Source organism: Muntiacus reevesi, chromosome 4 (assembly GCF_963930625.1).
Source record: "Muntiacus reevesi chromosome 4, mMunRee1.1, whole genome shotgun sequence".
NCBI lineage: Eukaryota > Metazoa > Chordata > Mammalia > Artiodactyla > Cervidae > Muntiacus > Muntiacus reevesi.
This window is the reverse complement of record NC_089252.1, coordinates 159,979,035-159,991,286: the sequence shown is the minus strand read 5'-3', so window position 1 is coordinate 159,991,286 and position 12,252 is coordinate 159,979,035. Positions and strand designations below refer to the sequence as shown.

Sequence of the window (12,252 nt, the reverse complement as noted above, 5' to 3'; positions counted from 1 at the left end):
TAACCATGCTTAATTGGAAGTTAAACAGCATGACTCTTGTTAATGTGAATAATCATTAATTGTTAATTAGGAAAGTTGTAAATGTGAAGGTTCTTTAAAATCTAATTTTGCATTTGCAATAAGACCTTTACTTATATGGACCGTTGAAATGAAACTAATGAGGTATAAATGGTATTTGAAGTACAACATTTAAGAGAGCAAATACATAGAAAATCAGAAATATAATATCAGGTTAAATACAGCAAGAATTATGGGTGAGCACACTATTAATTCACTTCCCCTAAAAAGGGGAAAACTAATTTTGAGCTGCTTCTAGTCCCAGGAGGTAAGACATGGTTATTTTCTCTATCTTACAACAGTTTTGTAAGGCAGAGGTTATACATCCCCATGTTGCAGATGAGAAAACTATGCCTTGGTAGAATTAAGGAATTTGCCCAAGACTATGCAGCTAATTGGCTTCCCAGCTGGCACAGTGGTAAAGAATCTATCTGCCATAGCAAGAGATGCAAGAGATGTGGTTCAATCCCTGGGTTAGGAAGATCCCTTGGAGCAGGAACCGGCAACTCACTCCAGTATTCTTGCCTGGAAAATTCCATGGAGAGAGGAGCCTGGCGGGCTATAGTCCATAGGGTCACAGAGATTCAGACATGACTGAATGATTGAACACCACCATCACATGCAGCTAGTAAGGGGTGGAGCTGAACTCTGACTCTGGTGCTCTCCACTATTCCACAGTACTTAAGGAACAGAAAATCCAACACTGCCTATTAGAGGAAAACCACCATGCCAAACATGAGAAATATATATCCTTATCTTATAGACTTTACTTCCTAGTACCAGTAGGATCCACTAGATGATTTGAGGGACCTAGTGCAAAATGAAAATGCAGACCTCTTTGTTCAAATGTCATTAAAAATTTCAAGATGGTGACATCAGAGCTCACTGAAACAGTTATGGGGACTTTCTAAACACAGAGCCCTATCACGTGCCCACAAAGCTGGCTCTGAGTACAGCGGGGCAATCAGTGGCAGCCCACCGCCTGTTTTTGTTACAGCCATGAGCTGAGAATAATTTTCACATGTTTAGTGATTCTTTTAAAAAGAAAAATATTTGAATTACATGAAATTCAAATTAGTATCCATAAATAAAATTTTATTAGAAATAGTCACACTCATTCTTTATGTATCCTATGGCTGTTTTGGCACAACAGAGGCAGAGTTGAGTAGCTGTAAATCTGGCCCACAAAACCTTAAATATTTTCTGTCGGGCTTTATAGAGAAAGTTTGCAAGCCACTGCCCTAGTTGGAAGGTAGAAAATAAGTGACAAAAAAAGGGAGCAGTAGTGTTAGGGGGATTCAGCAGGGAAGAGACCACATTAAATTGGAAAGATGCTCTTTCTTGGAGAAAGTAAATGGACCTTGAATGAAGGGCAGAGGTAGGAAGGGGCATTCCAGGCAGAGGAAATCACCTCTGCACACCAGAGAGATGGGGAAGCACTATGTCTGGGCAAGATGAGAGGTCTACTCTGACTGTAAGCCATTTTTAAGTGGAAGGGAAAAATAAGATACAAGGATTTTAATTTTAGTAGGGCAGGAGAGTAACTGAGTACTCTCTTAGGAAGAGAGTGGCTTGCTTAGAAAGCTTTAAGGTAATATCTGGCAACAATGTGTAGAAAGGATGACAGGAGGAACAGAAAGGAGGCCAATCAAGGTAGGAGGTGCCCCCGAAGTCCAAGAGTTGAGAAGAAATGCCAACCCAAACAGCGCGGTCTCAGGAGAAATGAAATACTATCTGATAGACATGCCAATTGACTGATGGCTTCAGGAAAGGCAGAAAAAGGAGTATCAGGATTTAAGACTGATAATTTAGTCTAATTTAAATTAGATGATTTAGGGTAATTTAAAAGATGATATAATTAACAAAGAAGAAGAAACTGGTTTGGTGACAAAGGTGATGGGTTCAGTTTGCACACATGACCTGTTGAAGTTGCCAGTGGAATATCGTGGTGAAGTTTTCAAGGTGATAGGAGCTTTCAAGAACACAAACCCAAAAATGAATTCAGCGCTTAAAAGATCTTTGCCTGGAAAATCCCATGGACATAGGAGCCTAGTGGACTACAGCCCATGGGGTTGCAAAGAGTCGGACATGACTTAAGTGACTGAGCAAACTTACATGCTTAAAAGATGTACAGTCTGGCATTCTCCGCATAGAGAGAAGAGCCTAATACACATGGGACAATTTCAGTCTAACAGAAGAAAAGAAATGTTTTTCTTTTCTTACAAATGTATTTTAATTAAACTATTTTACATATTCTCTCGAACTCGAAATAATTTTAGCTCCAGTCTTCTAAAACTGACTCTTTCCAGGGAAAAAAAATCAATTGCCCAAAGGTCAATCAAACAGTTTAAAAAAAGAGAGAGAAAGGAAAAAACAGTATAGCCAGGTAACATTCCTTCTATGAACTCAGTTTACAGACTTTTCAAAGTTTTATGCAATAACTGAAAAGTCAATAAATTTAAGTTTATTGGAGATTCATTCATTCAGAATTTACAATAATTCCTACAGACTGCTCTGACACTTGCCTTTGAAATCTCCATTTTAAAAGGGTTTTCTAAGGAAACAAATTACCAAAATATGTAACATATTCAACCAACCTAAATCATGAAAAATCTAGAAAGCACTTCGATACAAAAAAACTAAGGATAATTATAGTTCATTCTTATCTATTCCTCTAACTTAGTTTTCAATTACTAGTATTCTTAAAAAGAGTAAAAGTAATCATATTTTCACTAATCTTCCAAATTTACAAAAATTCATAAAAATTTATTTCAAGAATGCTTTATAACAGGGTCCAGTTAAACTATGGACTAAGCAAAAATAAATCTTTAATGACCTCCCAGTCCCAAGTTCTCCCTGCACTTTGCTGTTTGAATACTTTTGTCCATCAAAACTCAATGTCATAAAAGCTAACATTTTGTATAGAGGGTGGTTGTATTTTAGTCTTTTCTCTAATAGTGGTAAATTCCACTGTTAAGTCCCCACCCTTTTCGAAACGAGGCATATTGGAACAGAAAGTGCTTTCTGTTGCCCTGTAGTCACATCATAAAGACCTCTATGGGTAATTCTTTTAGAGTGCTCGAGTCATGCATTTAAATATGCGCTTTATTTTACTCCTTTGGTTGATTTAGGTACAAAGTTGTTCGGGATTATGGATTGATTAACTGAATTTGACCGGGTAATTTGGAAAGAAGACACCTGACCTTGCAGGAGAAACCGTTTCAAGAATGAAAAAGACTGCTCTGGCCTAGGCACCTTCACGGGAGCTCTAGATGTGGAACCAGCGCTGTGAGTTCTCCGGCCACTTTCCCCAACACAAAGGAATACGCGAGCACCAACTGTCTGGTGGTGTCGGTGATTAAACTACAGTTTGCACTAAAGGCATCTTTTGAGTTTCGGACGGTTTCTAAGCCCTTGGCACCAGTGTACACCCGCTAAGTTCGCAGAAGTCAAGGTGAGGCCGAAGGGGCGAGGTGGAGGAAGAACAGAAGCACCGCGGAGGAAACGCTGCGAAAGGGACCCGGCGCCGGCACGAGTGGCCCCGCCCCTCGGCTCTCTCGCCCCGCCCTTCGGTACCGCCCCTTCCCGGGCCGCGCACCCGCGCGCCCCGCCCGCGGACGGAAGCGAGAGCGAGGCTGAACGCCTGACGTCAAGGCGACACCGCCAAACCTCGCCCAGAGTCAGGCGTGTAAACCAGCCGGAGCGGCGGCGGCGGCGGCGGCGGCGGCAGCAGCAGCGGCAGCGGTAGCGGCAGGACCGCCGTGGCGCCGGGAGCAGCGGCCCGGAGGGAGCGTGAGGCGACGCTGGCTGCGGGCACCCGGTGACAGCGCGAGAGGTTCGCAGAGTGCGTGCGTGGCCACTGAGGGGAGCGGCGGCGGCGGCCGCGCGGGGCGGGGGCCGGGCGCCTGCTGAGGGGAGCCGCTGGGGTGCGGCGCGGGCCGGGCGGGGCGCGCGCGACGGTCAGGGGGCCAGGGCGGCGGCGGCTTCGGAGCGCGGCAGGTGGTGCTGGGGCCCGGCGCCGGGGCGGCGAGCGCGCTGCCTCCCAGGCCGGCGGGGACGAGCCGCCGCCGCGGGGGAACAGCGCGCTTTGCGGAAGGGGTCAAATGTCTGAAATATGGCGGAGGAAGTGAGAGCCCGAGGACCCCCCCACCCGCCTGCTCTTTTCTGCCCGCGGCCGCCGCTGCCTCTCAGCTGCCCGCCGTCCCTCGCAGGCTCCCCGGAAGACTCATCTCCCCGCCCCGGAGCCCCCTCGCCGGCCGCCTCGGTTCCTTCCCGGGTGTGAGTGGAAGTTAGAACGGAAACCAGAAAGTTGTCTTTTGCGAAGACTCAGCTTCCCCCAGTCCGGAGCAGGGGCGGAGAGCTTTCGGGGGAAACCACTCCCCGGCCCCTTGCGGGCTCGAGCCTGACAGGGGAAAAGTTTGCCTGAAACCGGGCTGCTTTGCTCCGTTTGTTGCGGGAAGTGGCTGGAGGAAGGCAGCGGAGGGAGCCCCACCTAGTCTGGAAGCAGCCACTGCGAGGAGAAAAAACTGTTAAAGGGGCCTTTCCCATCGTCAGCAAGAGGAAATCTCTTTCTCTTTCAGAGGGAAAGAAAACCCAGGAAGTTTGTCCTCTTCTCTTTTTCGGACGTCTCGGTGTGTCTAATCCTAACACTGACTGTCAGCGCCATGAATATTATTTAAAACTACCCCCATTGAATCTAGCCATCCTAGTTTTTCTTCTGAAAACACTGATAGCTTTTGGGGAAAAGACTATCCTTGCTGAGTTAAAGCTGACGATTTGCTTCCTCTTCGCTTGCTCCTTCTTACTAGTTTAGAACATTTTTGCCCTGCAGCTCGTGTTCGGAGTGAAGATGAGCAGTTGTGTGTTACTGTAATGGGAAATCACGTTTTAACGGGGTAGAAAGTTGACACTGAAGATTGTGGTTTTAATATTTTAAAATTTAAGCTGATTGAATTTTTGTTTTGCTAGTAGCATAGCATCTACTATATAAACATTAAAATATAATTTATAATTCTTATAAAACTTAAAGCTTTCAACTCGAAAATTCATTTTTTTATCCTCTTATTTTGTAATTAGAATGCTGTTTGGACTTGCTCAACAAAATCTTAGCAAGAGGTAACATAAAAAGGGGAGACGTTCATTTAACTTAAAGCTGGTATCACTCGTGAAAGCTGAACCTTGAATAGTATTTGAGTCATAATGTAGTCATGGGACTTTTTAAGGGCCGGAAAGGGCTATTTAGATCATCCAGTCCCACCCTCTGAATTTACGGTGGAGGAAACTGAGGCCTAGAAAAGATAAGATAACTAGTCAGTGGTCCTGCTGACTTGAAGGACAGTAGTCTATCCATAGTAAAGAAGCTGGAGGAAAATATACGACGCTTTTGTGGTGAATTATTACATTTTGTAGAGGATAGACGTCCCATCATACTCCAAAAATATAAGTACCTTAGTGTAGAAGAATCCTTTGGGTAGTTTCATTACCAGGTTTTAAGAGAGGAAGGTGATATTCAGAATGATTAAATAACTTTAAGGACACAGAGCCGTGAATGATAGTCTTATTTGAGCCCATCCATGCTTTCTGTCTCTGCATTATTGTGAAGGTGGTTTCACTTGCTTTTTCTTTTTGTCATCATAATAAAGTGTGAGACTCCCTTATCTGAAGAAGCCAGAAAGTAAATCTTTGAAACACCTGTATCCAGTTTGGTTTTAATGTGCCAGGTAGGGGAATACAACTGAAGAACCCAATAATAAACTGACTTAATTTTAAAACGTGGTATGGGTTCATGCCAGTGTTGCTGCTTCTGCCCACTAACACCCTCCCCCACCCTATGAAAATCGTCTCTTCTTTCTTTGACAGGTATCGCTTCCTGCCGTCTGTTATGTGTTTTTTGTTACCCCACCAAATTATAAACTCCATGTATTGTTTGTATGCCCTGAAACACAGCCATAGTATCTTAACGTAGAGACAATACTGGTTTGTTAAATGTAAGTACCTTGAGGGTAGGAACTTGGTCTATTTTATTCTCTACTGTATCTTCGTTCCTAGAACCTTGCCTATGCATGCAGTGTTTAGCATTTATATTTAGATATTAACTAATGAATATTTAAAAGAGATGATATTTGAAGAGGTCTTTGTATTCCTTCAAAAAGAAACATTTCCACGTTGGCTTTGAAGCCATTTTAACTTTACAGATTGATTTTTATCCTCAAAGCAATCCTGTACTGGGGCAGTTCAGTTATTTCTCTTAGTTGTATAAAGTGAGAGAGTGTCCCCATGGTAAGGAGCCACCATGTAAGAAGGGTGTTATCAAGTGCGTCATCTGATAACAATTCAAGATTGGTAGAAGGCGGATGTGGAGATTGATAACATAGTAACTAATGATACATGTTGTTTTAACTATAAAGTCTAAGCTTTGAATGGGAAATAATGCATGTTCTGTTTTCTTTGACTTTTGTTGTAGGTGTTTGATCAGTGTTTATTAAGGCAGTGAAATTAAATAGGGAATGGATTTCACAGAAGTAGAATTTGGTTAATTTTTCAAAGGTGTCATTTATTTTTCTTCCAAAAGTGTAAGTAGACAGCTTTATTGCTGAAATCAGGATCTTATTGGTATGCATGTGTCATTTTCCCAGAGACTTAAAATCATGTGTTTCTTGGTTATGTATTGGTAAAGAGGGAGTGGTTATTGATCTGTAGTGTTTAGATTTGACTGACACGGGGGTGGTTTAGTATTTATGAACCGAATAGGCAAAAGCTGTCTTCTCTTATGGCAGTGATGTCACATGTTCAGTCTATAGAAAATCTTGATAAAGATTGGTTGTAAACTTTGTAAGACCATATAAGGTTGTAACTAAATTTATGCCTTGATTTTTTTTTTGTTCTTTCTCCTATCAATTTTGAAGACTGTTAATAAGAGTTACCCTTTTCAAATTGGGTTTGTTTTACAAAAAGTTAAGAAACATTTTGGCTGGTGCAATTATTCATTATAACATTAGATATCTGCAAATGAGTTGCCCTTGTGCTGAAAACCTAATGTTTTTCAGTGTTCTTAAAATATTTTGCAGTAGTACTAAAAGGTACTAATTATTACCTTTTGAGAACTTAAAAGTCTTTTCATTTATTAGTCCTTTGGAAATTTTATGAATACAGTGGAAGCAATCGGTAAAAGGAATAGAAAGAATTTATCTATTTGCAATAAAGACTGGCTTGCTGTTTATTCTCGTAGTTTGTTTGAACCTATTTGGTCACTGGCTTCTAAGACCAATCCCTTTAATCTTATAATTTATATTTTATAGAAAAGTTACCAGGAACTTTTTGCTGCCTTAAAAAAAAATCACTTTTTAAAGTACACCACTAACAAAAAGAAATATCAGTTCTCCATACTTCCTAATACTGGTGTGTTTTTTACTGATATTAGTCAAATGAAGGCTACAGAGCAACTGATTATTATTTCAGTAATGTCTTAAAGAATTTTTCATTGTATCAATAGTGGATCAAGATATTTAAACTTTTTAAAAAGAGCCAGCCTTAAAACTTATAAAGGAAAGAAATGACAATTTGAGGAAATGTACCAGGGTTTTAATAATATTTAAATTACTTACCAAAAGAAAAAATACTGGGGGAATTCCCTGGCGGTTCAGCAGTTAGGACTCCACACTTTAACTGCACAGGGCCTGGGTTCAATCCCTGGTCAGGGAACTAAGATCCCACAAGATACCCTGAGGCCAAAAAAAGAAAAAGGACGTATATTTGCCACATGAACTGAAGAATTTATATCTGGAATTTGCTGTGTAGAGCAATATTCTGGGATATTACTAAACCTAGAACTGTATATGAGGTGCTCAAGTACTAGAAATATGTTCACGTTTAAATTAAGAATCTTAGCCTATTAAATATTAAAGGCTTACAGAATAATTATCTAATGTTCTGATTTTGAATTTTATATTGGACTGGTTCCTAATGCCTAACACTTGTACTTTTTTGTAATTTCGTAGTGTGTGTGCACTCAGTGGTCTTGTCCCGTGGTGGGTGGTAAAAGGTTTTAACTTGTACAGGTAGACTTAAAGGTATCGAAGGAAGAGAGTATCCATTTAAAGCAGTTACAGATAATTTTGATCACCTATACATAATTTTGATCACAAGTGATTTGTTGAAATCATCACTTATACTACATGATAGAGCTTCTTCTTGAGTTTTCCAGTAGTTGCTTTGAGTATTTATTTCAGTAAATATGTACTTTTAATAAAATAGTTTTTTCTCCTGTATTTAAAACTTAGCATTTTGCTAAGTAACTTTATTGTGAAAGTATACAGTGGACTAATTGCCCTATTGGTGGATCACTTCTACCTGTTACTTTCCTCTTCTTTGTCTTGTGGGAAAGAAACAAAGATGAAAGAAAATCTGTTTTGTCCATTTAATAGCAGTTTTTGGCAAAAGCTTCTAAAGAGGAAATGGAAAATGTTACTCAAAATTCTAATTATCTGTGTTTTCTATAATTTTTTCTTTTTAGAATATATTTTTCAAGTCACTGTGTTCTAAAAATGGAGTTTCTAAAAGTTCTTAGATACTGGGAATAAGGACTATAAATAAAGCTCTTTTTGTTTAATTAATAGTTTGTTGGTGTCACAGTGGTGTGCATATTGCATCCAACTTTTACCTTGTGTTTTAAGGTTGTAGTGAGACTACATTATGCTAGCATAGTTAACATCTGCTGCGTCTAAGATTTGTAAGTTATCGTTAACCTCCTTCGTATCTATAGCAAAACTCAGGAATCCCTCAGGAATCTTGAATTCTGTACTGTACAGATAATAACAAAGGATGGTAATGAGGTGTATAGACATGTGCATCTATTATTGTGCTGCTCTTGGAATTGTTGAACTTGAGATGTTATACAAAAGTGCTTTGAATACAGATAAGTATAATCAAGAAAATTAGTATCACTTGTAATCTTTACCAGTGCAGTGAATTTTAAGGCAAAATTTGTACTTCTTTTCTGAAGTTTTTCTAACCTCTTTGCTTCCTCGGTGGGAAAGATGGCAGGTACTCCTTAGAGATGTTGAGGATTCAGTGCAGTATTACTCATAAATGTTTATAAAATATACTAATGGGTAGTATTCTTGTTCTTTATGATAAAGCTTCTCTTCAACTTTAGCTTTGCTAGTGCCAAGTAAAGTTGATTAGGTTACTTAATTTTAAAGATTCCTACTAAGGTGTGAATGAGAACTAAGGAAGAAAATTGTGATTGTGAACAAATAAATTGTCTAGCTCGGTGGTTTTCAAAGAATGGTCAAAGGAATCCTAGGGGTTCCCTAGACGTTTGCAGGGGGTCTGCAAGTAGAAAACTCTTTACAGTAATACTGAGATGTCCTTCACGTTTTCATTGTGTTGATTGTATTGACTGTATTTTGTACCAATGTACAAAAGCAAAAGTCGATAAAGCTTGACATCTTAAATCAGGTCAGAGTACCACATTGTGTTAGCAGTCATTGTATGTATTTTTCATTGCCATATACTCACACTTTAAAGAAAAAAGAAAACCTAAACACACTTGATGAAGAAGTTTAAAGATAAAATCAGACATCAACTTTGTACACATCATTTTTTAGTATACTATAACTAAATAGAAAGTATGCTTAAAATTCTTTTATTTTTTTTTTTGCTCCTTACTGAAGTATAAGGGTTGGATCTACGGAAAGCATTTGTGTGATTATTTGAGTTGCAAGCTGAATTAGCCACTTTTTATTTAGAAGAATGCTTGACAGACTGAAGAAGTTTTTCAGACTTGGGTATTAGATTTTCTCTAAAAGTGAACCTGTTGCTTTAAAAGGAAAAGATTGACAGTATTTATGAACAATGGTTAAAGTTCTAATTTTCAAGTGAAAATTAGAATTTTGTAAAATTTGTGTTAGCCACTGTGCTCTTCACAGCTTCTCAATATCTTAAAAAATTTTTCTGATGATATTGGTGATGTTAATGAACATGGTTCTTAAAATACTATGTAATAAAATATGTCAATATTTGAAGATCGACATAACTGTATAAGCCAGTATTTTCCAAGTCACCAGTGCATGAAAATCATGCCAGGGATAAGGAATCCTTACAAAGTTCTAGCTAGACCACTGAGTCTTAATGTGATAGAGAACACAAGGTTTATTGATAAGGTTACACATTCCAGTATATTGCAGCTAATAGAGGTTGATATAGCATCAGAAGGGAATATCAACGTTTATTTGAAAGGCTGTTAAGATATTCCCATCTGTTTGTCTGGTTATTACTTTTTTGTGTGTATTACTCATTTTTCCGTGCTTTACAGTATATTGAACATATTTTTGTTGGGGGAAGAGAAGAATAGGAACCATAGATGAACACTGTGAGGCACCGCTTTCATGTGCATGATCTTGGAATCTCTTATTAATGTGTAATCATTTTAAGTTTAGTTTCTTGGCAGTTTTTGTTTGTTTGTTTGTTTCTGTTGAGCGGTCTATTCAGCATTTTTTGGGAGGGCTGGGGGGCACATCTCACTACTTGCAGAATCTTAGCTCCCCAGGCAGGCATTGAACTGCCGGCTTCCCTGGCAGTGAAAGCACCACGTCCTAACTGCTGGACCACAGGGAATTCCTCCCGTTCGGTTTTTGATCACAGTAATAGATTAGGTAATTTTTTAAGCCACTTTCTGGTTTTAATACTTGTTTTGTGCATCTGATGACTTAACCATAGATAGGTTGCATATACTGTATTCAAGTTTTGACATAACCTTGAATAGATTTTTAATAGTTGGCTTTCACAATTTTAGGATATATAGTAACTTTCATCTGGTGACTCAGACAGTAAAGAATCCGCCTTCAATGTGGGAGACCTGACTTTGACCCCTAGGTTGGGGTGATCCCCTGGAGGAGGCATGGCCACCCACTCCAGTATTCTTGCGTGGAGAATCCCCAGGACAGAGGAGCCTGGCAGGCTACAGTCCCTGGGGTCACAAAGAGTCGGACTTGACTAAGCGCAGCATAGTAGCTTTCATACAGTGACGCTATGTATATTTTTCCCCTTTCGAGCTTAATGTCTCCTTGACCTGAGAATTTGACGTTTGTTTAGATACTTTTCCAAATCAAATGATGTTTTTACCTTCTAGAAGAAAGTTGTTTCTTTTTTGTTTATTTAAGAACAAACCTTATTAAGCAACCATTTTTACAAAAGTCGTGTCTTAGGGTTATTCCAAATTTTCAAGGATTTTTAAGTTAACCTGATTGCAGTTCAAGTAATAAATTTCAGGTTATGAAAGAAGTAAGACACATAAGTTATAGTTTGTAGTGTACCTAGTTTCTTGGAAATTTAGTGCCAGTTATTTCCCTGGAAATAATGGGTACGTTCTGTGAAGAAACAAGAGTATTGAGTCTGACCATCACTGCTTGAAAGAACAGGGTTTGTATCAGAGAGAGGATACGATGTGGTTTAGGGAAGTGTAAAAAGGTAATAGCTTCAGGATAGTTTCAGGGATTAAGTATTATAGAATTCCTGCCTCCTTGAGCTAATCCTGCAGTAAGGTAGGGGAGTTTAATAGGAAGCTTTCATGCTCCCTATGTTAAATAATTAACTGGTCAGCCATTCTGGTTGTTCTGAATTAGACAACATACTAAGATCATATTTTATGTCCTGGACATGCAGAGTAGTCACAAAGTTGTCACTTGCTTGTATAGTTTTTATTTGCTAGCTAAAGCATGTTTGAAATTCCCTCTATTTTAAGCTTTTTTATACTTAAGCTTTTTTTTTTTTTTTTTTTTTTGGGCGCTCTCTCCCATATTTGGTCATCCTTCAACAAAGAAAAGATTAGATTTGCAAGCTTTTGAATACAGAAGAGCATTTATAATACTTTTATATTGTTTACATGAAAGTAGTGATAGTAATAATAGGCAGTGAAGAGGCGAAAGGGCAGGAAGTAGAACAGAAAGAGAGAATGGTGATGAAGAAGTTCTCTTTCTAAGGAGCAGGGCTGCTACTGAGCAAAAATGGTAAACTCCACTTTGAAAAGCACTATGGTGCTTTAGTGATTGATATATCTTGTCTGCCAGAGGATCCTGTGTGGAGGATAAATCAATATTATCTGTCAGTTAGAAATTATGGTATTAGAGCAAAAGTTTCTTCACTGTGTGTGTGAGTTGCGAGTACTTTTGCTGTTTTTACTCTCAGTTTGTGCCC

At 39.3% G+C, this 12,252-nt stretch overlaps 1 protein-coding gene across 2 annotated transcripts in view; it reads left to right on the top strand.

Moving 5' to 3' along the window:
- The first annotated feature begins 3,720 nt into the window (after positions 1 to 3,720).
- The window catches only part of RAP1B (RAP1B, member of RAS oncogene family), a 43,772-nt gene continuing 35,240 nt past the window's right edge, over positions 3,721 to 12,252 (top strand). Inside the window, exon 1 of one of the 2 annotated variants that reach the window (XM_065934674.1) lies at positions 3,721 to 3,892. The gene's annotated coding sequence lies outside the window, so the exon portion shown is untranslated. Of the gene's footprint in view, positions 3,902 to 12,252 lie in introns of both variants that reach the window. The other variant, XM_065934675.1, reaches the window with a different exon arrangement.